Genomic DNA, 26,661 nt, shown 5'->3' with positions numbered 1-26,661 from the left:
GTAACTGAACTGTTTATATTTGCTCATGCATATTTTATATGCAATTAATGTTGAATATGAAAAATGTAGAATAGTCACACAAAGGTATCTATAGAAATAGTATACAGAAGTAAAATAAGAGTTCTGATATATGTGGTATTTCTTTTCAACTGAGAGAAGAAGAATGTTGTTTTTTACACCTAAAGAAAAGGTGTGCCTATCTTGGGGTTAATCATAAATCGATCTCTTTAACAACCAGTGTATTGAAAGTCAGAATTTCCATTGTGCTAATATTTCTAATAATAAGCTATTTTCCTTGACTTTTCCAAATTCCACAGGTATGACAGAACTGGTTTAGAAATTGCAATTAAACTTATAGAACAAGCATTTTGTAGAAGGTTCTAAATTTGACAAGACCCATACTTATAATAGCTTTAGGTATTTCTATAATACTTGGAAATGCACTTTTTAAATTTCTCTGCAAGAAAATGTGAAAACCTAGGGGTATATTCACAAATGTCCAAGATGCTACTTACTTATTTTAAGTCATATATGAAAAAAAAAAAACAAAACACTTGTATCTAGTAGTATTTAGAGTCTGATTAAAACATTATGGAATACATGATTTCCCTTCCTCCATGGCGTGTGAGACTTCAGTGGGGAGCTGAAAAAAGGTACACTAACCTCAATAGGTGGGAATCGACACATTGATCCTTATCCTTAACTTACACGTTAAGAAGTGTACGTTTACACTTGATGTTGGAGGAAACGTGTTAATAGAAATGTATGTGATCCAGCAGTGATCTTTAATCTTTTTTTTTTATTTTCCACTGGGTTTATTAGTTTTCTGGACATTGTGTAGAATTAACAAGGGAACTGTACACTTTGAAACAAAATATTCAATTTGGGGAAAACAAACATTCACCATGGAAGCTTTTCAAAACATTGTACCAATCACCATGGAAATCAACGGAATAAGCAGAAACATGCCTTTGGATTCATTGGACTTTATATCATTGGCAAAGACCCTTGTGAGATCAAAGCATTGCTGTGAAACTTTGTTCCAATACATTTGCCTTGCTGAGATTGTAGTGCGTGGAGCTTTTTAAAAAATCCCTATAGCCTTGTGGCAATTGTGCTAGCCCCTGGGCCATGGCCTCCATCAGTGTATGACATCCATAATTCATGTCATGATCCCAGCGGTCCTCGCGGCCCAGACTGCTCTGAGAGTCCCAAGCCCCACATTCCCTATGTGCACATATAGATATATAGCTATATATATGTGCATCTGTGGGCACATGCAAGCTGGTCCTCTCTCTCTAACTCTTGCAAGTCCAGGCAAGGCTTGCGAGAGTTAGAAAGAGAGGATCAGCTGGTAAGTGAATAGAGAGTGAATAGGCCCCCCTCTGCAGTATACAGGCCTGCACCATGCCATCGGACTATCAGGGAGTGCAATCTTTGTCTTCCCTGGCCACAGGTAAGAAGCAAGGAGGGGCAATAAAATAAAATGTATTAAAATAAATGTAAAAAAAACAAAACATGCTAATTTTTTTCCATCACAGAATGTAACCCCATATTTTACACATTTACACACACTACATACACTACACAAATACACACTCTGCATCCACTACACACTGGATCTAATACACACAAACAATACATCCAGCACACAAACGTACAATCAGCATCCACTATACACACTGCATCCATTACATACACACCGCATTCACTTTACACACGCACTCTGCATCCTTTTTACATATGCACTTTGCATCCACTACGCACATTCTACATACACTATACACATACCACTTTTTAGTACACACGCACGCTGCGTCCACTAGACACACTGCATCCTTGTGGGCAGGTTCAGGATGAGCTCTGTGGGTGGATACTGGGATTGGGCTCTGAATATTCCACCAATGGAAGCATAGTTGAAGGAACTGTGGTTACACTACCTGGATGGGGAAGAAAAAGGAAGCTATCAATGGCTGCAACCAGATTTCTGAGAAGGCAGTTTGTAAAAAACCCTTCAGTGACTGAAAAAGAACCCGAGCAAGATTTGGTGGCAACACGCACTGAGATTTTAGTGAGCACATTAAGGCGCGTACTAAACACAGAAGGTTTCCATGCCAGAACTCCAAGACATACACTACTATTGATCCAAAAGCACAAGAAAAGCCTGCTCCAATGTGCTCAAATAATAGAATAGATAAACCACGAGTGATAAAAAAAAACTGGAACTTTTCTGCTCAATGGATCAGTAGTATGTCTGGAGGAAGAAGAATGAAGCATACGCTAAAAAGAACACTCTGCCTACATTTAAGTATAGTGGTGGCTCAGTGATGCTCTGGGCAGTGTGTGGAAGGCAAGATGGATTTGTTAAAGTATCGGGAAATCCTTGGAGAAAATGTCATGCCGTCTGTGAGGAAGGTTGGTGTCTGGCTATGCATCTTGTTTGCAGCAGGTCATAACAAAGTAAAAGGGGGCTCTACTAAGTACTAAAGATGCTTGCCATGAAGGGGTTGCATGATTTCGAGACTGGAGATCATTATAAGTTGCATTTTCAGTTGAATTTGGGGAAACCACTTGAAACACTTGTGTTGAGCTATTTCAATTGCTTTTATTTGATTTTCTCATTGCAAACAGCTGAAATTCTTTACATTTTGACAATAATCCTGATTTTCTTTTGGGGTTGAATAATTTTGATTACTACTGTATTCTGTATGATAAAACGCATTTTTCTTTTCAATCAAGGTAATTAGAGAAAGGAATCCTAATTTAATAAAGTAATATTAGAAAGGACAGACCTGTTACTTTGTTTAATCTTGAGCAGAGAACATAATCACAAATTGTTATTATCATCACATTTTATAACAGCAGAAATTTGTGTAAGGTATTATTCTTAGGGTATTCTTCTGGATTATATCCATCTGATAAGATTTTGTAAAAGGATTGGATACGGTTCAGTGATGGTTTCAATATCTCTCAAGATTGGGACATGTCTGTTTTGTTTAATTACTTGTCAAGTTGAAAAAAAACGTCCTTCTGTATGGTACGATATGACAAGCGGCTGGCATTCTGTCAAATATGTTACAAATATCCCTCCTTACCCCTGTTTGAGTTTCATTTTTGTGGGTTTTGGCAAACATTTCTAATAGCAAGTGATGGATGATCTCTTTTCAACTGAAATTCAATACTGTAGTGATGCCAGGATTATTGCAATAATTGCAACATACTGTAAGGTGATGTGTAAATCAGTTCTATCATTTATGTTTAAAATTGAATTAAATGCAACTCAGATAGCACAAAATGTGTCTGTATTCTATGCAGGGGCATACCTAGAGCATGTGGCACACAGGGCGGGTCCTGGGTTTGGCACCACGCACAGTTACAGACAGTCACACACACACACACACACACAGTTACAGACTGTCACACACACAGTTACAGACAGAGTCACACACACACAGTTACAGACAACAGTTACACACACACACACACAGTTGCAGACAGACAATTACACACACATACACAGTTACAGGCAGACAGTTATACACAGTCACACACACACACACACACACAGAGGCGGCTCTCTAATTAGGCGATTTAGGCGGCCGCCTAAGGCCTCGCGCTTGCTGGGGCGCTTGCTGGGGCGCTTGCTGGGGCAGCCTAAATCGCCTCAGGGCAGACTGAACTGTCGTGTCCTCGGTCCATGACCGAGGATCCGACAGTGAGAGGGGGCCCGGCGGCTTGCCCAGTATGCCGCCGGGTGGCCCCTCCACATGGTCTGCCCACAGGGAGAGCCAGCCTCTGATCTGCAGCTCCGCCGAGTGCAGAGCTGCAGATCACATAATGTGGTTCCCACGGGCTTACAGAGCGTTGCCGCGGGTTACCACGGCAACGCTCTGACAGGCTCTCGCGAGAACAAGGTCTGCAGCTCTCGCGGAGCTGCAGACAGAACAGTCATCCCACCGGACCACCAGGGACTGCTGCCACTGGACCACCAGGGAATTTCAACCACTGGACCACCAGGTAATTATATAATAAAAAAAGGTATTTTAGTGTGTGGAGGCTTGTCACAGCCTCCACACACACTGTGCCTAAAAATGCCCACCCACCCTCACTGCCCCAAAACTACCCACCCACCCTCACTGCCCACCCTCACTGCCCCAAAACTACCCACCCTCACTGCCCCAAAACTACCCACCCACCCTCACTGCCCACCCTCACTGCCCCAAAACTACCCACCCACCCTCACTGCCCACCCTCACTGCCCCAAAACTACCCACCCACCCTCACTGCCCCAAAACTACCCACCCTCACTGCCCCAAAACTACCCACCCACCCTCACTGCCCACCCTCACTGCCCCAAAACTACCCACCCACCCTCACTGCCCACCCTCACTGCCCCAAAACTACCCACCCACCCTCACTGCCCCAAAACTGCCCACCCTCACTGCCCCAAAACTGCCCACCCTCACTGCCCCAAAACTACCCACCCTCACTGCCCCAAAACTGCCCACCCTCACTGCCCCAACAATGCCCACCCACCCTCACTGCCCCAAAACTGCCCACCCACCCTCACTGCCCCAAAACTGCCCACCCTCACTGCCCCAACAATGCCCACCCACCCTCACTGCCCCAAAACTGCCCACCCTAACTGCCCCAAAACTGCCCACCCTAACTGCCCCAAAACTGCCCACCCACTCTCACTGCCCCAAAACTGCACACCCTCACTGCCCCAACAATGCCCACCCACCCTCACTGCCCCAACAATGCCCACCCACCCTCACTGCCCCCAAAACTGCCCCCACAACTGCCCACCCTCCCTCACTGCCCCCAAAACTGCCCACCCTCCCTCACTGCCCCCCAAACTGCCCACCCTCCCTCACTGCCCCAAAACTGCCCACCCTCCCTCACTGCCCCAAAACTGCCCACCCACCCTCACTGCCCCAACACTGCCCACCCACCCTCACTGCCCCAACACTGCCCGCCCACCCTCTCTTCCCCAACACTGCCCGCCCACCCTCTCTTCCCCAACACTGCCCGCCCACCCTCACTGCCCCAACACTGCCCGCCCACCCTCACTGCCCCAACATTGCCCACCCACCCTCACTGCCCCAACACTGCCCTCCCACCCTCACTGCCCCAACACTGCCCTCCCACCCTCACTGCCCACCCACCCTCACTGCCCCAACACTGCCCACCCACCCTCACTGCCCCAATACTGCCCTCCCACCCTCTCCGCCCCAACACTGCCCACCATCACTGCCGCAAAACTGCCCTCCCACCCTCACTGTCCACCTACATACACTGCCCCAACACTGCCCTCCCACCCTCACTGTCCACCTACATACACTGACCTCCCACCAATACTGCCCTCCCACCCCCACTGCCCACCTACATACACTGCCCTGCCCCCCACATAACCTGCCTCAAACATGCCCTGCCTCAAACATGCCCTGCCCCAACATACCCTGCCCCCCACACTGCCCTGCCCCCCACACTGCCCTGCCCACCACATACACTGCCCCCACACTAACCACCACAGACACTGTCCCCCCCACTGACCACTACATACACTGCCCCCCACACTAACCATCACACTGACCACCACAGACACTGTCCCCCACATTGACCGCCACATACCCTGACCCCCACAATGACCACCACATACCCTGACCCCCACAATGACCACCACATACCCTGACCCCCACATAACCTGCCCCCACACTGACCACCACATAACCTTCCCACACATACCCTGCCACCCACAGTGACCATCACATACCCTGCCCCCCACGCTGTCCGCCACACACTCTGCCTCCACACAATTTCTCACACAAAATGCCCCCCACTGTCACACACCCTGCTCTCCCACACTGTCTCCCACACACTCTGCCACCCACATGGTCACACACCCTGCCCCCCTACACTGTCATACACACTGCCCCCTCATGCTGTCACACACCCTGCCCTCACTACACTGTGTCCCATACACCTTGCCCTTCCAATCTGTAACACACCCTGTCCCCCCACACTGTCACACACTGCCCCCACACTGTCATCTTCCTCCTCACTGTCACCCACTCACACCCTGCCCCCAAAAGTGTCACATTCCTCCACACTGCTCTCTCAGCCTGTTACCCTTTCACACACTTGCAACCCATATTGTCAGCCCCCAACACTATGTCATCAATACATACAGTCCCATACACTGCCCCTGCACACACTGTTACCCTTTCCAACACTGCCTCCCACACTCTCACCTACCCACCGTCACAATTCCACACACACATACAGCCACCCCACACACTTCACCCCCCACATGCTGTCATGCCCCCTTCACCTCGCTCACATTAACCTCTCCTAATCTTGTTGCTCTCACCCCCTCCATCCATACCACAATTACTGGCCCTCGCTCTTCTACACTCACCCTATCACACTCATCTTCTCTCATACTGTCACACTCACCCCCAACCCTGTCACACTCATCCTTTTTCACATTAACCCTTTCACGTGGGCCCAACCATGCCACACTCACCCTGTCACGTAATCATGTCTGGCTCACTTTCCCTTTGCCTTGTCACACTCTCTACTCCAGCCGTTCAACACATAACCCATAACCCTGTCAAACTCACCCCCTCTTTACCCTATCACATTAACTTATCCTATCCTGTCACTCATCCTGCCTAGACATGCCACACTCACCCTGTCACATAACCCTCCCTCATCCTGTCACTCTCACCTCCCCTCGCCCTGACACTTTCTCCTTTAACCGTGCCACACTCACCCCAACAGTGAATACAGAGACTAGCACTCTGTATCCAGCACTGCAAACCTGTCATACATTATAACTACAGCTCATTATACACAAGATGCAACCCCTATATGTTTTTTATTATGAGTGTTAGTTGGGGGCCTCTTGTTTGAGTTTCGCCTAAGGCCTCATAAAGTCTAGAGCCGCCACTGCACACACAGTTACAGGCAGTTACACACACACACACAATTACAGGAAGACAGTTACACACACATACACAGTTACAGGCAGACAGTTACACACACACACACACACACACACACACACAGTTACAGGCAGACAGTTACACACACACACACACACACAGTTACAGGCAGACAGTTACACACACACACACACACACACACACACACAGTTACAGGCAGACAGTTACACACACATACACACAGTTACAGACAACGGTTACACACACACAGTTACAGGCAGTTACACACACACACACACACACACACACAATTACAGGCAGACAGTTACACACACACACACACACACACACTCTCTCTTACTTACTTACAGTGTGGGCTGGAGGAGTGAATTCATTGAAGTCCTTCCCTGGCTGAAGCCTGGTAGGTGGAGGAGAAGGGATTTCTTCTTGTGGCACCTCCATGTGCAGCAGTAACAGCAGCGGGTAAGGGCTGTGTTAAGCCCCGCCCCCGCTTTTGTATTGGCTCCGCCCCCATTCGGCCTTAGCTTGTGCGGCCACTTCAGCTTGCTTGTATCTGCCTGTGAGCTGTGAGACACCCCAGCTGCCATGGGGCACAGCTCACACGTCCCACTTTAGCTCTCAGACCTGGGTTATGGCACCCCCCTACCTGGTGGCACCCGGGGCGGACCGCCCCCCCCAAGTCACTGATTCTATATTTTGCGGGTGTACAAGTACAGCAAGTGTTGTAAAAATGCTTTTTATGCCTTGAAAAAGGTAGAGATTACTCTTCTGACTGATCTGTTCCAGACAGGAGGATTTTTGTCTGTCATGGATATTTTTCGGCAAGGGAGTAGTGATATAAATATTGTGCATTTCTCACTCATTCTAGATGGCAATAAATATAAGGAACATGGCTGCCAGTCCCTTAATAACAGGTGTAAAGGTATATATGGATAAATTAACTCATTTGAAGGACATTTAACACAGAAGTATTATTTACAAGAAGTAGTATTTTCCTGAAGTAATGGGTGATGTAACAGGCAGAATGTTACCTCCTCTGTCCAAACGACAGAAGATCATTTCAGAAGGTTGTCTAAAGAAAAAAAAAAAAACATAAATAGCTGAGCCTGTGTGCTTTTGCCCTTTAGTGCTAAATTGGTAGAGACTGCCCCAGAAAGTGTGGACCACAGACTGCAATCTCACTTTTTTTTGACAGATATACATAGTGCATTGTGAGGCTTATTTTGGAGGAACTAAACATTCTATGGAAGCAATCTGTGTCCTCTGCTGGATCTTACAACAATAGAGCAAATTAAAATATTTTCTCTCTAAGGCCTGGCTTTTCAGCCTAGATTTAAACTTGGATGATAATGAACCATAGCTAGTGTCACTCTACCACTAACTAGACAACTTGGATAATATGAGAATGTTTTAACACGATCTCTCTAAGGTGTCCCCAAAATGCCTTCTTGATGATTTAATGACATCATTGACTGCCGAAGGAAGACATGCCAAGTCATAAAATCCTCTTTGAGGTACAAGGGATATTGTTATACTCAGATTTCTCTTGGCAAACCGAACATTGTAGTGCACTCAAACTGCTTACAAATGCCATGGTTGCAGTAAAGATAAAATCCTTATTTAACTACACCCAATGATGGTTGTGCGCATCGACAGAGGCACCAATTGGCCCTTGCATGCAAAGTCTCAGTTATGGGCTTTTCATTATAAAGCAGAAGCTGGGCAGTGTGGAAATAATCTGCTTTGGATGTATGTGTGAACCTGAGAATATAAAGAGGAAAGATTCTGATTTCCATAATTTCATTTTGTAAGCTTTACTTCTTCCTGCCTTGGAAATGCCTCCTCCACTGGTGTGAGGGAGAGCTACAGTGTAGAAGAGACAATGAGAAGTCAGAATATAAAATTGAGAATTAAGTCAAAATAATGTTGATTTGATATGCCCTCTTAAGCGCTGCTAGATCACAGTTCCACCTCCTCCTCCGTCCTGCAACGAGTACAAGCCCATGCACATGCGAGGCAAATGGCGCACACGCATTGGAGCTCCCCAGAGGAAAGCATTACATTAATGCTTTCCAATGGGGAAAAAGCTGACGCTGGATGTCCTCATGGAGAGCGTGAGTATGTCCAGCATCAGATACCGGATCATAGGTCCGTTTGGATGCAGGAAGCGCCTTCAGTGGCTGTCTGGGGGACAGCCACTGGATGCAAACTTGTGCTGTAATGTAAATATTGCAGTTTCTCTGGAACTGCAATATTTTACATAACAGCCCTAAGTGTAATAGGGACACTGCACACAGACCACTTTAATGAATTTAAGTGGTCTGGGTACCTACCAGGGTCTTTTATGATGGAGAATGGTAGGATATGGTTTTCAGGTATCTCAGAGAAACATTTTCAAATTTGTCAAACTTATCTTGGGAAAGCTAACTTGTTTTTTGGTCCCCTAAGAAAATAAAATGTATAACTTTAAATTATGTTGTATTCTTGTCGGCAACCTTATCATGTTTGTGATTTTTTTTTTGTCTTGGTATGTCCAAGTATAATGTGTCTAAACATTGTCTGGAATGTATTCTCTTTTGTTTGTGTAATTAATGATTGTTAAAAGGGAAAAAAAAATTATGATAAAGAATAGTTACAATAAAAAGAAATGTGTAAATTCATCTAGCACCTGGCTGATGTTGTTTCATGAATTATCGTTTTCTCTGAACGTTATTAAAATTCAGTTTATATAGAATAATTCTTACTAAGGGGTCAAGTGTTACAACATGTGAACTATTCAAGATGCCTCTTAACTAGCTCACATAATTCCACGCTCATACAACTATGCCGACACTGACATTTGTAGTTTTTGCACATCTGTTCTGGCATTACATCGATAATAAATAAAAACAATGTCTTTAAATAATAACTACAAAGTACTGTATTTTCCCATGTAAAAGACTATGTTTTTTTCTAAATTTTTTTACTCCGACATTGGGGGTTGTCTTATACACAAAATATCATTGCTGGGCTTGACAGCCAACCAAGCTAATCACATGTGACTAGAGCTCCTTCAAAAATCGAACTATTAAGCCAAATACTTACGGTACTTACTCAACACACAAAACTTGGCTACTTGCTGACAGAACACTCGGCTGACTGTTGGATTCACTACTGCCAGGTTCCAGTGGACATAGGTGTTCTACACCTCTGTGACCTGCTGACTTACTTAAAGCAGAGGAGGGGCTTCTCCGTGAATTTGATTGATTGTGTGCGCGGGTCTGGGAGATCTTACGTAACTATATGCTTCCTCGTATCACTCTGGACCATGCCTCATGGCTCCAGACTACATATAGACCTCGCAGGGCGAGGTCTTGCCTGAAAATGTCAGGGGGTACCACGAGCAGAGGGCATTGTTGCCGCCAACAGCAGGATGGGGAGCGGCCTACAGAAGTATGAGAGGGCCCGGGAGTGGTGGGGACTTCAGTGCTATAGATGTTTAAAATATGTATTCCTTAATTTTGGGCACAAAAACTAGGGGTTGTTTCATGCATGGGGGCATCTTGTAGACTGAAAATTACGTTATTACATATATTTTAGGTATACATATTCAACATTAGATTTCTGGCTCCTTTAGAAAATTGTCTATGTAGTTTTTATGTAAGTTTTCTGAAAATCAGATGATGGATACCTTGTGTTATAAAACAAAGAAACGTCTATTATTAGTGTGCAAATTGCTTCATTTGTGCTAACATGAATTAAGCTCACTGAGACAGGGTCTGCTGCATGATGCTTACCATTCCGTACATCCAGCTTTAATTAACTTATACAAATATCTTCACTCATGCTTTCCATGAATGAAAGTAATTGTAGGCTGTATGACTTTCACTACAAGGCTGACAGTTGAACTAAACCACTCATAAACAGCTCCTGTGCGAGAGTTTAGGAAGTATGTTCAAAGCTTACACAGAATGCCATAATAGTGTCAGCACTGGCTGCAAGGTTTTAAGCCCAATCCTTGGCCTTGTAAGATTGTAAGATTGTACAGCAGTACATGCAGTCCAGCAATGTATGTTTTTTTCACTGTTCTTCTTTTATGATTCCCAACTTTTTCCCATTTTCTCTTTTTTCCCATTTTGTTTTTTAAACGCTCTACCTCTTCCTGACATTTATTCATTTCTTAAAATATAGCATTGTCTCCACATTGTGAGACTTTCCATTTTCAGACAAACTGTGCCTCTTTATCAAGAATAAAAACCTTTATTCCTCCTGCCAGCACAGTACGATAACTGGCATTATTTCCAGCCCCCACACATTTTACCAAGTTTCACAATACCTTGTCTCTTATGGTAAACTCAATTAACGTTTGGAAAGTTGTGTTTTAACAGATAATACACTGGTCACATCCATCCTGCTCACACATTTCTAACCTAGAGTCTTCCATTCATAGCTCAATGAAAATAGCTCAACATTAACCTCATACATGCTCAATGACAGCAGATTTTTTTGTGACACACCAATGCTCCATTTTGCCAAACACCAAGAGAAGTCTGTAAGGTCTTTAACATTGATACTGGAGACGTGCCTGATTCTCCCAACAATCTCTTCCATATACATTGCTAGAACTGTCCACAGATTATATACCACAATTTTGTGGCATCACACCACAAACAAATTCTTCTGTGATTATATTCAAGGATTCATATTACAAGTGCTTGATACAATATCTCACCCAGTTTTACTTTTCACTCCATTATAAATTACATAATTCAAACACTCTCTGCTCAGATATTTAATCAATGCAGTGAAGATTTTGATTGCTCTCCAGATTCAAACAGGCCAATCTTTGTAGAGTGGATTATCTGTTAGAAGAGATGGAATCTCTTCATCTCATTCTCAAGTCTCCTGTTTGCAAAGACTTGGTCCTTAGCGAATCGGTTTACAGATTCCATAGGCTGGTCTACGAGTAAGTGCCATGTTAAACACAAAATGCATTAGGTGACTTTCCTGTTTCTGTACATTTGGGTTTATGATCTCCTATTTTTGTGCGCCATGTAATTTTTATTGAATTGTACATTTTTCTACTATGCGCAGTCTCTTGCCACGTTCAATGGAGTGTTTCTTTCCTCTCCACCATTCTTTATTGTGGGTGGTATACTGATTGAATATCCTTTTGTACAGCTGTAGTGAAGGAGCCTCCACTTTTACTTTAGGGACAACCTGTCTCAGCTGTGGTAGGATGTATACTTATTCAGAATTTAATGTAGTGGCTTGATTTGCTTTCCTGATTTTTGTCTATTCTAGGAATGTTGCTTTTAAGTCAACTGCTTAAACTTTGGATTCCAATGTTGACCCCGTTATTGACAATTAGATAGCTAATTTCATACTATTTACACTCTCAAAAGTGCTTTACAGACTCTTTTCAGTTTTGGAGGAAGGTAGTGCACTTGGGAAGGTATTGGTGAACATTAGCCTGGGACCTGATGGATGTGACGAGTCTGCTTCAAACACTGTGGACCCATTTTTGTGTCCTAACCTGTGGATACAAATACACTTTGCTGAGTATTAACTTGCCAGTTATGGTAACCAATGCTGAAACAATTGTTACAGATAGGTGATGACAAACTAAAAAAAAAGGGTTGATATATAGATATATATCGATAAAGATGTGAAATACGACAGACATAGGTACTCATAATCATGAGAATAATTCTCAGGTTCCTAAATATAAATATAATAAACCTGTGGAATTGTGTATCTATTAACACAAAATTATGTTGCTTGGAACAACAGAAAGCCGGTTGCACAAGAACTTCATTTTTTTTGTTACCATCATTATTATCAGGGTTGAGAGCATTCCTTTGGATGAAATTATATATATATATATATATATATATATATATATATATATATATATATATCTGTACTAAGGAATCATTCTATTTAAATCCACTTTAAAAATAAATACAAAATAAACCACATTATTATTATCATTATAATTATCACCATTAATATAGCGCCAACAGATTCCGTAGCGCTTTATAATATTATGAGAGGGGGGATGTAACTATAAATAGGACAATTACAAGAACACTTACAGGAACAATAACCCTGCTCAAACGAGCTTACAGTCTATAGGAGGTGGGGTATAAAATACATTAGGACAGGAAATAAGGTGGGAGTGAAGCAGAGCTGAGGAGAGAGTAGAGTGCTGCCCTTTAGGAGAGAGTTAGAGACAGGTATGTAAGGTACAGGTTATTCTGGGAGGCCATAAGCTTTCCTAGAGAGATGGGTTTTAAGGCACTTCTTTAACGATTGAAGACTAGGGGAGAGTCTGATGGCAGTAGGCAGGCTATTCCATAGGAAGAGAGCACCTGCGAGAAGTCCTGCAAGCGTGAGTTGGCGGTACGGTTGCGAGCAGCGGACAGGAGATGGTCAGGGGCAGAGCAGAGAGACTGAGAAGGGGCATACCTACGGATCTGTGAAGAGATATAAGAGAGGCTAGAATTGTTCAGTGCTTTATAGCTATAGGTTAGCACTTTGAATTGACTCCTATAGGATACAGGAAGCCAATGTAAGGACTAGCAGAGGGGTGAGGTGTGAGCGGACCGACTGGAAAATCAGTCTGGCGGCAGCATTCATTACAGACTGTAGAGAGGCAATACGGCTTTTGGGAAGACCAATCAGGAGAGGGTTACAATAATCCATGCGGGAACAAATATTTATATACATGTGAATAACCACAACTGTAATTATGAAAGTTATTGGCAACAATACCAGAATCTAATCGTAAAACTGGAAGACATTAAACATCTACAATTTTTATTAGCATTTACATATGAAGACCAAGAAACACCGCAGCACTTCGAAATATTTTAGGCGAAGTTCTCCAAAAAGAACACAGGCATTGGTTTAATACGATCACATTTTTTTAATGAATTCAGTGGAATGTTCCTACTGATTTTATGAGTTTCTATGGTGATTGTTCCAATTTTAGAACATTTATGCCTTTTTTAGTTTTGTAATACTTTTTGAAATCTTTTTGAAATCTCCCACACTGAATAAATGTTTTATTCAACTATTTTAATCCATTATCTAATACATATTGGATTTAGGAGTAAAGGATAGCATAGACCAACCCCCTGTTAAGAAAAGAGCTCTGTTATACCCCATACATTTCTAGTAGAAATTATTCAGTAATTGGTAGAAATCCCAGTTTAGTAGGGACATCCAGCGGCATGATGTTGGGCGTAGGGGAATTATTAAAACAATCATAATTTCAAATAAAATATATCACTTGTAATTAAAACAGTTTGCCAAAAACCCTAGTAATGAAACTCAAGCTTGGGTAAAAAGGGATATTTATAACACCTTTGACAGAATGCCAACTGCTCATAACATAGCATAAAGAAGAATTTTTCTCAAGTTGACAGGTAATTAAGCCACGCAGACATGCCCCAACTTTGAGATATATTTAAACATCATTGGACTAATTCCAACATCTTGAAAAAAAAAAACAACTATCAACTTACTATTAGCCAGAGTAATAATTAACAAAGCAGTGGATTCACCATAAATTCTAATAGATACATTAGCTACTTCGGCTTCATTTTATTAAATGAGCATGATAGTGTAAGGAATACAAACATGCATTCCTGACACTATAGTTGTATAATTGCTGTTTAGGTTGCCATCCCACCTTGCCCCCCATTAAAAAAGTGTTTTTACTCATCTTATTTCAAGCGCTGAACCAGTATCGATGTGGCTGGTTCCGCCCTACTTCAGCTCCTTGGCTGAGATCAAACTTGACAATTACAGCCAATGCAATGATTTCCAACAGGAAAGCACTGGGAGGCTATTGCACATGTGCAGCAAAACGCAGCTCTTCGTCAATCAGCATCTCCTTGAAACAATGCATGCCTATGGGGAGTGTTCAGCTTCTCCATGCAAAGAGTGGAGGCCTTCTTCACTTCAGACCCAGGAAGCACCTCTAATGCCTGTCTGAGTGACCTGCCAATATAGGTGTTACTAGGCAGTAATGTAAACAATGCTTTTCTTCAAAAAAAAAAAAGGCAGCGTTTGCATTAACAGACCTGCAGGGATAGACAGGAGGGACCAGAACATCTACATTAAGGTGTAGTTATGCTGGTGACTATAGAGTCCCTTTAGTATGTCTTTCTTTAATTACGTTACTTGAAAAACTATTCCCTAGGCCAGTAACATACAGTAACGTGAACACATTATTGCAAATTGTATAACCACATTGTATAGTTGAGAGAAAATTATAACGATTAATATTCTTTTTAAACAAAGGCAGCACAACAAAACAATAGACTTGTTAAGATTCAAGGTGTAAGTCATCCTTTAGGCTAACAGGTATGTAATGTTAATAATAGGTTTGCGTGAACAGGACACTGTATCATCTATGTTTCTATCTAAGTTGCTACATTATCAGTTAATTTCATTCTTGTGTTTTATAAATATACTATAATAAGGTAATGCAAGTACAAATAAAATACAACACTCTTTCTTTAAGACCTTTAAGGAAACCAAGTAAGAGCAGTCGAAGGAGGATAAGGAAAAGGACAGGGAAACTGTATTTTGTTTTATGTACTCTATTTACAATTTTCATGTATTATGTACATTATGTGTGTCTCTTATTTTGATGGAATCAGTTCCATATCATTACTCAGAAACAATTATTTGCAACTAAAACCTACTTCTGCTTGAGATGTCTTTGTCTGTAAAAATAAATTTGTGTGGAGTATGTGTGCATGGGTGGTCCTAAGCAAGTAGAATGAGAGGATTTAATGTTGCCAAATGGTTAACAATGATTCATCCACAACATCATTTACCATGGATGATCTTGTACCCCTGTTTTCACAGCCTTTTATTGCACAATGTGAACTCACACCATACAAATATAAAGTTAACGATGACATGCACATCCTTATTAGGACAACTCTAGCTGAGTGAGCCTTTTTAGGATGCATCCTTGCACCTCAACCACTATGTGGTTATAGTGATTGAAGTATCAATTTAAACACAAAAGCTGCACAAGCATAATGAAAAATAAGAGCCTTTGGGTAAATGATTTTGTAAGTTTATCATTTATGCACAGCACACTCTATTAAGGGATATGTTCCATTATTTGTCTATATTGTAGTTGCAACATAAACCAATGAATAGTTCTGTAAAATGCTCCTTTAAGGCACTACAAAGAGTTCATTAAAGGGAACCTCTCATCTTTTAATCAACTTTAGCCCTTTCAAAAGAGCTTAAAGGAACACTATAGTCCCCTAAATTACTTTAGCTAAATAAAGCAGTTTTAGTGTATAGATCATTCCCCTGCAATTTCACTGCTCAATTCACTGTCATTTAGGAGTTAAATCACTTTGTTTCTGTTTATGCAGCCCTAGCCACACCTCCCCTGGCTATAATTGACAGAGCCTGCATGAAAAAAAAACTGGTTTCACTTTCAAACAGATGTAATTTACCTTAAATAATTGTATCTCAATCTCTAAATTAAACTTTAATCACATACAGGAGGCTCTTGCAGGGTCTAGCAAGCTATTAACATAGCAGGGGATAAGAAAATCTTAATTAAACAGAACTTGCAATAAAGAAAGCCTAAATAGGGCTCTCTTTACAGGAAGTGTTTATGGAAGGCTGTGCAAGTCACACACAGGGAGGTGTGACTAGGGTTCATAAACAAAGAGATTTACCTCCTAAATGGCAGAGGATTGAGCAGTGAGGCTGCAGGGGCATGTTCTATACACCCAAACTGCTTCATTAAGCTAAAGTTGTTCAGGTGGCTATAGTGTCCCTTTAAAGTTCCATTTATTCATTGTCCTGGCAGCTTTGTTAACAAATGTATTGATTTTGAGAAAACCCTATTTAAAAATAGGTTTTACTCCCACCTGTCTTTCAAGTACTCTTCAGCAGATACTCAATGATGAGGAATTGAGACACAGGGAGAGCAGAAGAGACCTCCTCTCTCTACTCTCTACCCATAGCAACCACAGTGCTACCTCCCTAGCTGGCACTGCTAGTGCTGGCTAGGGCGTATAGTAAGAGATTGACGTCACTCCGTTCAGACGCTAGCGCATTGGAAACAAAGCCGACATGTCAGCATCATGGAAGAAGTTTGACCTTTTTTGAGAAGTGTCCCCAAGCAGAACATATTAGTAAAGAACAGAGGAGGAGCTTAGGTGGACCAAAAATGGGAGCAAACCCCCCCCCCCCAAAAAAAAACCCCAACCAAACAAAGTAAAGACGTAAATAAATAATAATAGTAATAAATATACAGTAAATATATATATACTACACATTAAGTTAATTGTAAAAGCCCAGATAATGTAACTCTGGCATCCGCATTTTGCACTGTGACATATTGCTATGAGTCAAGAATAATGTAAATAAAGATTATGTTATATAAATAAATAGATAAAGCAAGAGGAAGATGCCTCCGGCTGTATAGAAGGATATTTTTGATTATAAATAGAATAATCCCTTGAAGTCGCTGAATCTGTCTTTCTGTGTTCAGTGTTTCTAATACTCAAACCATCTATTTAGTTTGTTCCTCAAAACATTAAAGGACCACTATAGTGCCAGGAAAACATACTCGTTTTCCTGGCACTATAGTGCCCTGAGGGTGCCCCCACCCTCAGGGTCCCCCTCCCGCCCGGCTCTGGAAAGGGGAAAAGGGGTAAAACGTACCTTTTTCCAGCGCTGGGCGGGGAGCTCTCTGCCTCCGATCCTCCTCCGTTCCGCCCCGTCGGCTGAATGCGCACGCGCGGCAAGAGCTGCGCGCGCATTCAGCTGGTCGCATAGGAAAGCATTTACAATGCTTTCCTATGGACACTCGCGTGCTCTCACTGTGATTTTCACAGTGAGAATCACGCAAGCGCCTCTAGCGGCTGTCAATGAGACAGCCACTAGAGGATTAGGGGGAAGGCTTAACCCATTTATAAACATAGCAGTTTCTCTGAAACTGCTATGTTTATGAAAAAATGGGTTAACCCTAGCTGGACCTGGCACCCAGACCACTTCATTAAGCTGAAGTGATCTGGGTGCCTAGAGTGGTCCTTTAACATACAGATATTCACTGTGGGAAAATTGTTCTAACTGAGATCGCTACTAAATACATACTCACATAGATATGATACAAAACTACAGATAAGGCAGGCCTCTGGAGCTTTCATTTCTTATTTCTCATAATTGTTTTGAATGCTAAACTTAAACCCACCATGGAAATTTTAATCTGTAAGCTACATTATAAGGTATAAAATCTAATGTGAAATAATGATGTTTGTTTTACCAGAACACACTCAGAATGTCATGCTAACGAGGCAAATACAAAGAATCATATGGAGCTGTTGTGATTATAAAGACACCAAACTTCAGTATTTTTATAATGGATAGAGAGAGTGGGAGAAATAGAAAGATAGATAGTTTATTATTATTTTTATTATTATTAATTATTGGCCAGCACTTGTAGCCTAGAGGTTGTAACAAGATATATAGGTGCATTTGGGAATAATGGAATTTACGTTACGTTGAAGGGAAATCTGTAGATAAGAGAGGAGCAGGATATGTGATGGGAAGTTGGTTAAGTGAAAGAGACAGGAGAAAACATTGGGAACGGTAATGGGACCAGAGAAAATTGTGGATGAGTTGGAATCTCTTGATATTACGAGACTTCAGGAAAGAGAGACAAGATGAGGCACTAGGTAGAGAGGAGGTTGGGGATAACCACACGTGCTATGGTGATATAAGGAAGATGAAGAGCTATCACCAGGTGATATAGAGTTGCATCTAATTCAGGCAGGCTAAACATTTAAGAGAAGGTAGACAATAATATAAAAAATGTTGATGAATGAGGTTAAAGCGTAGTTTGTGAGCAGCTTAAATTGGGGGAAATTACATTAATGGTGGAAAGGAATATGTGATGATAAAATTGAAGAGGTGGAGAAAAAAGAGCCTGAAAGCTTAGGGTGGGGATACAAATATGTAGAGGCTAGAATGTGATTGGGGGATTGCAGTAGGGTATTAGGGGATAATGCTGTAGGATAATCTTGAGCGTGTTATGAGGAGTGTGGGAGTTTGGAGACATGGCAGGGTGAAATATGAGATAAGGCTTGAGGGAGAGAAAATAATATCCAAAAGATATATAAAACTAGGGATTGTTTTTGCAAGTCTCATATATTTAGGAGTAGAATGGTAATAGAAATAATTATTATACTCTTCCAGTTTTTGTTGTTGTTGCTGCTATGTCTTCACCAGTTATGCTTCTAATGTTAATTACCCTGCTACAAATACTCTCCTTGCAGTTATACATAGAAACTTTACACTTCTTGATAAAATGTTCTGGCCAATGATGGCATGTTGGCCGAAAGCAGAAAACGTAATTCTTTGTGAGGAATCCAGAATTTGTTATAGAAGTTTGTTACACAGCTATGTGTTTATTTAACTCTTATATTTGGTGCTTTGGATTGTAATTGTATACAAAGATTTTTTTGGGGGGACTTGGAATTAATCAGAATTGGCATTTCAGTTCAGATGAATTTTGTCCATGTGTTAGTTGTGGGACAATTGGCCAATCACTGTACTGTAATAAATATTAAGTATATATTGTGCTGTGCATTAATAGGTCTTTTTTTTGGTTACAGTTTAAGACGTAATCAGTTAGTGGAAAAAAAGAGGAATGGTAAGAAATCTATATTTATATGTTATATATGTAACAAACATATAAAATCTATTTTTTTTGTTTCTTTTTTTACTGTTCCTCCTTTTTTCCCCATCTATTGGTCAATTTTCACTTGATCACCGAGCATAATCAATATTTAGTGGCTGTCTACTAACCACAAATCATCTTTAGTTTTTTTGTTGTTTTGGTGCCATGGCTAATAATCCGAATCAAGAATTAAATGAAATGGTTTAATGCGTTGTAGTTTCATTTGTTTCGTGATTCGTCCATAAAATGTTATGGAGTTTGGGATTTCAGATGAACCACAGATCACTGAAAATCTGTGCAAATTGCAGTTCTTTTGAAACCTAATGCAGAATTCTAGTGCATAGTCAGACAATAATGTTCAGGCTCAGATACTAGGATAATGCACAATGCACATATTGAAGTTTGGGGCTGGTGTCAAATTATTTCCGATCTGAAATTCATTCCAGAAGTCCAGCCCTGTAAATAGCACAAAAGACGAATATATACAGAAATACCAAAACATTAATTTGCCATGTTTTTTTAATTAATTTGCCCAGCTGCCTAATATTGCTTTAAAACAGGGACCTCACACTCTGGTCTTCGAGATGTTTATGGTCCACAACTCCCAGATATCTTTGAATGTGATAGATGCCCCGATAATCATGAGAATTGTAGTTCAGAAACATATTGGGGCCAGAGTTTGAGATACCTGCTTTAAAGTGACACATATCTTCCTCTTCTTTGCATGAGGTATATCCTGCAGTTGTTTAGTTGAAGAAGCGTTATGTTACCAATATTCTATGAAATTGTCTTGATGATTTCATATGTGGATAACAATAACAACAGATAACATTCACGGTAAGATAAATAAAAAAAATAAAAAAAAGCTGGTTTTAGATTAGACAGTAATCCTATACCCCTTACATCATCTATCCTATGGGCAAAATTCTCAAAGCTTTTAATTGGTTAACAAGATTCTAGAGATGGGTTATATTATAATTGAAGGTAAGGAATGGTTGTGATAAATGAGTCTCTTTGTTTAATGATGTCATATGACAGATCTTGGGTGTTTCCTTACAATCAGTTTTGCCCTTTAGGGAGTATGAAATAGCCAGATCTTTTACATGGTATCTGCTCATGAACTGAACAATGTAATATTGACCTTGTTAACATTTAGGTAACGCAAAGCCAAAATATGTTTGTGAATCAAAAGACTTAAAAAGAGAAATATATAAGCATACATTTCAATGTGTGTGTAAGAACACACACCGAGATTAGACTCCACTCCAAACCAGATGTTAAGTGTAATGTGACAATAAAAAAATTGGCACTCAAACCATCTCAGTAGTAATCATTCCCATAAAGTGTTATGCTTCAGTTTTTATAGCATAGTTACAGTATTTTCGGAAGTCAAAATATGCTCTTCAAAAACATTAAGAAATATCATTAAAAAAAAATAAATAAACCCCACACATTTCATGCTAGGAACAGTGAATCATTCTTAAATGGGTTACAAGTATGGTAATTCCAGTAAAAACAGCATTAAAACATAAAAGACTGTTTTATTTTAAATAAAAAAAAAGTGAACCTTAATAGTTAAAATAATGTAGCTTTGAAGTACTTACAAAGAAACAAAAAAGAGTCAAACTACACCACTCACTGTGAGAACAATTTAAAGATGGTATCCTTAAGCTTTCAGGGTGCACCTTCAATGGTTCCAGGATTGCTTAATATAAAAATTAACTTCTTAATCACTAATTACTGTCTCAGTTATTCTCACATATCCACCTAGAGGACAGAAAGGACCATCTGTACTCATGAAAGTTCTGAAAACCTGCACTGTGTTGGGTTGCTGATACCTGACTAAGGATCTAATTAGCTTGATGGGTTTTATAATCTGCCTAATTTAGAGGTGTCCCAGGCTTTAATGACTGGACCTCAACGTTACAGTTCTCTAAACTGATTACTTGATGTCAAATGGAAAACACCATTAAGCCCAATCTTAACTGAAAATTCAGTAAAACTAATTCTTACAAGAAAAAATGACATAGTATTAAGATTAGAGTCGGGGCGGGGCCTGACAGCCAAGATGGCCGGTCGAGGTTTCTGAGAGCTCCTGGTCTAATGGTCACAAACACGCTAATTTAGAACAAGATAATGGCTCCAACAGACCGGGAAGCTCGGAAACTGAAGCGGAATCAAGCAGGGATCAGGGAGATACCTCTCCTGACCCGGTAAACCAAGCAACTACTGCAACCGGCCATGCGGCCTACTGCGGAGCGGAGCCTAGAGCCTGGGGGAGGCGGCCGATCCCCTGGCGCGGGACACGCTCATACCCGAGAGTCCACTATAGCCCTGCTGCCCCCCCCCTTGGACCGGCGGGGGTTATCCCGGTCCACACTGGGGACGACTATCCCCACAAATCAGCTTGTACCCAAACGGACTCGAGACATCCCTGAAACTGCTGCCACAGTAGCACCCACAAACCCCAGGGCGATCACAGGGAACTCAAGCCCAGAACATACTACATACACTTCAAGGCTGGACGCGATTTTCCAGGCGTTCTGGGATGAGCTGGAGCGGCGCATGCAGCAGAATGCCACGCTTCAACGAGGCACCCGCCCAATACAGCACCCACATGGAGCGCATAAAATGGCCGCCACGAGTCGACCTCGGCACCAGGAGAGCTTGCGACACCGACCAACCCCACACGCTAAACAGCGGGCTCACATATACAATCGAAACGGCAGACTAACCTCTGGACGGAACACTCGACAGGACCGAGCGCATACCCGATCCATGGGCCACCGCGGAAAGCGAGGCTCTTCCACATGCCAACCCGGCAAAGACTCACAAGCGGAGGTACGGAGGCGGGAACCGCCATGGATCAAGCCCACGCCTGACAAGCTGCAGAGAGACCAAACTCAGGTAGCCAACCAACACTGCCTAGCATCTGGACCCCAAAGCCTGGCATGCCCCAGTGCGGGCAGGGACTGTGCCCTACCGATACAAGGCATAGGGTGACTGTGGACTGTAAAAAGATAGCACCAGGGGGATCCATTAGCCTTATTCGGCTAGGTGCGAGCTAACTGTCTTACTACCCCTGGATGCCTCCAGTCTTGATGAGCCCAGCTAGGTCTCTTGGTAATGTACCTGGTATACGTTAATATACCACTTCAGCACAACCAATGACTCTATGTACCAATTTATGTCTGCTTAACTTGAGTGCCCTTGTTTGCCCCTATTCATCACCAGTGTGGCTCTTGTAATTTACACTAGTTTATATTTATGCCCCGGTCAGTAATATGCATGTTTACAGTTTCTAGATTGTTCACTTACTGTACCGCTGAACCTAGTTTTAGATTAGAGCACTAGCTCACCGTCAGGCGCGGCCTGAGAGGCTGCTGTATGGCACATACTATTCCACGAGGGGTTGGTTTTATTATTTGATTCTATTTCCGTTTATGTTTAAACTTTTTGATGTATGCCTATAGCATATATGTTTGACTTAAAGACGACACAACCACACGCCACATTACTGGCAGCAACGCCCACTCACTCAACAGGCTCACTGACACTACGGCGTTGACCCATCACACAGGTGCAGCTGACTTTAACTGAGCCTGTTCCTAATTGAACACCCAGAACTTACCCATCAGACACGACAACCCAGCCAACAAACATGACAGGCGTAATAGTACACTGCAGCAAACACCTGGTAGCATTATCTCTCGCCTTTAATATTACCTTTTGTCCACAGCAGGTCCTCATCCTTTTCTTGCCAAGCGTGAGACGCAGGACAATGACTAGCAGGTCCATATTACCCAGGATTTCTGGCAGTAACTGCTCACCCATAAGCACGTTCAACCCACGCTGACACCAGTACAAATCCTAGTCTAATCACACGTTAACAATCACAGACAGACACGACCCATATATTGTTAAGTACCTAACCTGCGCTAAGTTTCTTGCAAGCATGTTTATTATATTATAAAAATTGTGCAGTACTAACTCATGCCATATATTGTTTAATCCTGAATTGCTGGTATCTGCTGTTGTGGCAATATCGGCACGCATGTACCCTCAATGCACAACAAAAATAAAGAATTAAAAAAAAAAAAAAAAGATTAGAGTCGGATATATTCATCAATATCGGAGACTAAACTGTATTAAAAGAAAGTTACAAGCCCATTGTGAAATGCAAGTAAACAGTTGACTTAAAATCACTTATCAATTTTAGGAATGCCTTGGAAAAGATCGACAGCCCCAAACCAATGGAATATTAGTTATGCATCATGAACACTAATTGAATTCTTAACTTTATAGAATACAGAGGAGATTTTGTAAAACAAGTGTAATCCTAATAAGAACATTTGTCCACTATATACAGCTTTATTACAACACGTTTTGAGTATCAAAAAGTATGAAAATTAGTCCATATTTTTCCCAATAGCTACCATTTTTTTTTTAAATTAAGCCACAACTTTTTTAAACTCTCTAAAAACTCGACAGAAATATAGTTCAGAAATCACTAATAAACAAGTCACGCAATAATTACAACACTATTTGCAGTAGGCATTTAAATAAAGATTTAACGTAGATTCCAACAATATTCTTAAACAGGCAACACCCATATGTAGCATTAATTTTCAGCTGTCATACTGAGTTTTCTTCCAGGTGCTAATTATATTGTATCTCTGTAGCACCCTTTATCACAATTACACCATTTCTCATCACTTTCTACGACACCTTGAGACACCTTCATAAATACTGGCCATATGACTTTATAGCTTCTGGGTTACCTATACATACATCAAGATTTTATAAATAACAATATGGTAGCTTGTTTATAATGAGGCAGCATATCATGCAACACTGTGTACTTTGAATATAGAATAGTTAACATTATATATATTTATAGAAAAATCTATAGAAATCGGTGTAATGCCCTCATCACATTAAGTCTAAGCTACAATAGTTTTATCGCCTCATTGCTACATTTTGACAAGAAGCTGACTAACGTGATACAATAGCACTCAGTAACCTTCAGTTCTTTTTATGGTTTGGCAAGAGCCCTCATAGCTTCCAGACGCAAAGCTCATTCTTGCTTTTCCAAATCTTCACTTTCAGATAGTTTGCTTAAGGCACTTGCATCATGTTTCTACTAGTTCGACTTCTCTCATTTTACAGATCTTTCATAAATCTAATCTGGTAGCATGCGGAATAACAGCTGCCGTAGATTCGTTATTTCCTTGTTTTGCGTTCGGAGACAGATGTGTGTATCAGCTAGTGCCATTGCTACGTATACTATCTACTTATACGAAATATGTGTAACATCTGGAGAAATCCAGAATGTGCTGGCTGTTGTGTGTTCATCCATTACTACACTAAATAGTTTTATTCGTGATAATAATAAAGTTATAATGAATAACGAATGCTAAAGAGATCATCCTATTTTAATAGCAAAATCTTTGAAATTGTCAGGGCAGGTGTGATATGTATGTATGTCTGTTGTATCACTACTGCCATACGTTTATATATGTGTATCACATGCATGTATAAATCACACACATACGTCCCACATGCATATACATATATATAATGTATGTTTGCGTGCAAGTATGGATGTGTGTATTTATTTGTAACCTCTGAGTGATACAAACCAATCTATCTGTATTTATGTGTATCCATGCATTGTATCTCATAAAATAATGTATAAAAAGCCGATAAGCTAATATATGTATAATATGTAATACGCTAATAATAATAAGTATAAAACGCTATGTACACCTGTTGGGACAGCATATATATTCTATATAAACAGGACATACTGCAAACTGTGCAAGGGAATATGTATAAATAAAAATGACATGTTAGATCCTATTTGTCCATCATTTTAACTAAAAACATGTACTCTGTGTTTGTGTGTGTATGTGTGTGTGTGCTTGTGCGTGTATTACCAAGAAATTCATTTAAAAAATGTTGACGTATAAAAAACATTAGGTGTTAGAGGTGAATTGAAATATACGACTCATTTGTAACAGGCGTTTTGTAAGTAGCTTTTTCAAGTCACAAGAGTCTAATTACTGGAAAAAATCACAAAAGAATAAAAGAAGATTATAGGTGGAATTCAAATGCCTCAGCAGATGTAAAACATAGAAATAGAATTAAATAACTAGCTCTCCCAGCGTAATAAATCCATACAATCACTCGTCAGTAGAGATAAACTCTTGCAATCTATAGGAATAGCAGCTAATATGTCTTTAAACTAAAGTCAAGATTTTCTCAGGTGTACTCTTTTTACACATCAACTCATTATCTACATCAATCTTTTTATAAGCACCTCTTCAAAGCTGTCAACATCTCAAAGATCTCAAATCTTACCTTCAGTGAAATTAAATTTTGTAAGTAAAGAGCCAGTCTCCTTCCAATATTTTATTGCATCCGATGTTTCTCCCAACTGGTGTCGCTCAACTGAATTTTTGAAAGCTCCCTAAATAAAATCAAACTGGGGACCCAAGTTCCTTAATGGTTTGCTCCTGAAATCAAATCAGACATTTCCATTGATCTCTCCCCACAGTGAAAGGCACACTGTCCTGACACACTATGTTCCTCACTTTGATTTAGCTGCTGAATAAGGCTGTCCTCTTTTAAATTTCCACTCCCTCCCACATTTTTCCCCTCTCCCTTGTCAGGAATCCTTTATAAAACTCTGACAACTAAATAAGAGAGTCTCCCTCATTACGGTAAACACCAAATATAAAAACAAAAGTAAATTCAGAAAGGATACAAAAAAAAGCCAGGATGATATTAGTGAAGTTATCCTTACGATATACACCTTAAATATATTTGCAAACACTCTATTCTAATATCATAGTAGTCCCCTGCATTATGTTCTAGTCCATTGTTAGTTTCAAAAATATAACTCAGGCACTGTTAGTACTGACATCTATCAATTATTAACTTTAGCCACTAATGTGTTATTACAGTAAGTGC

General features: G+C 41.0%; 1 protein-coding gene across 2 annotated transcripts in view; it reads right to left on the bottom strand.

The window, feature by feature from the left end:
• Window positions 1-26,296, bottom strand: part of VIT (vitrin) — a 133,605-nt gene extending 107,309 nt beyond the window's left edge. For both annotated transcript variants that reach the window (XM_063443095.1, XM_063443096.1), the window contains exon 1: window positions 26,050-26,296. The gene's annotated coding sequence lies outside the window, so the exon portion shown is untranslated. The remainder of the gene's footprint in view (window positions 1-26,049) is intronic.
• Between the last annotated feature and the right edge of the window lie 365 nt (window positions 26,297-26,661).

Source organism: Pelobates fuscus, chromosome 2 (assembly GCF_036172605.1).
Source record: "Pelobates fuscus isolate aPelFus1 chromosome 2, aPelFus1.pri, whole genome shotgun sequence".
In the NCBI taxonomy this organism is placed as follows: domain Eukaryota; kingdom Metazoa; phylum Chordata; class Amphibia; order Anura; family Pelobatidae; genus Pelobates; species Pelobates fuscus.
The sequence above is the reverse complement of the archived record's forward strand: the minus strand, read 5'-3'. Positions and strand labels throughout refer to the sequence as shown.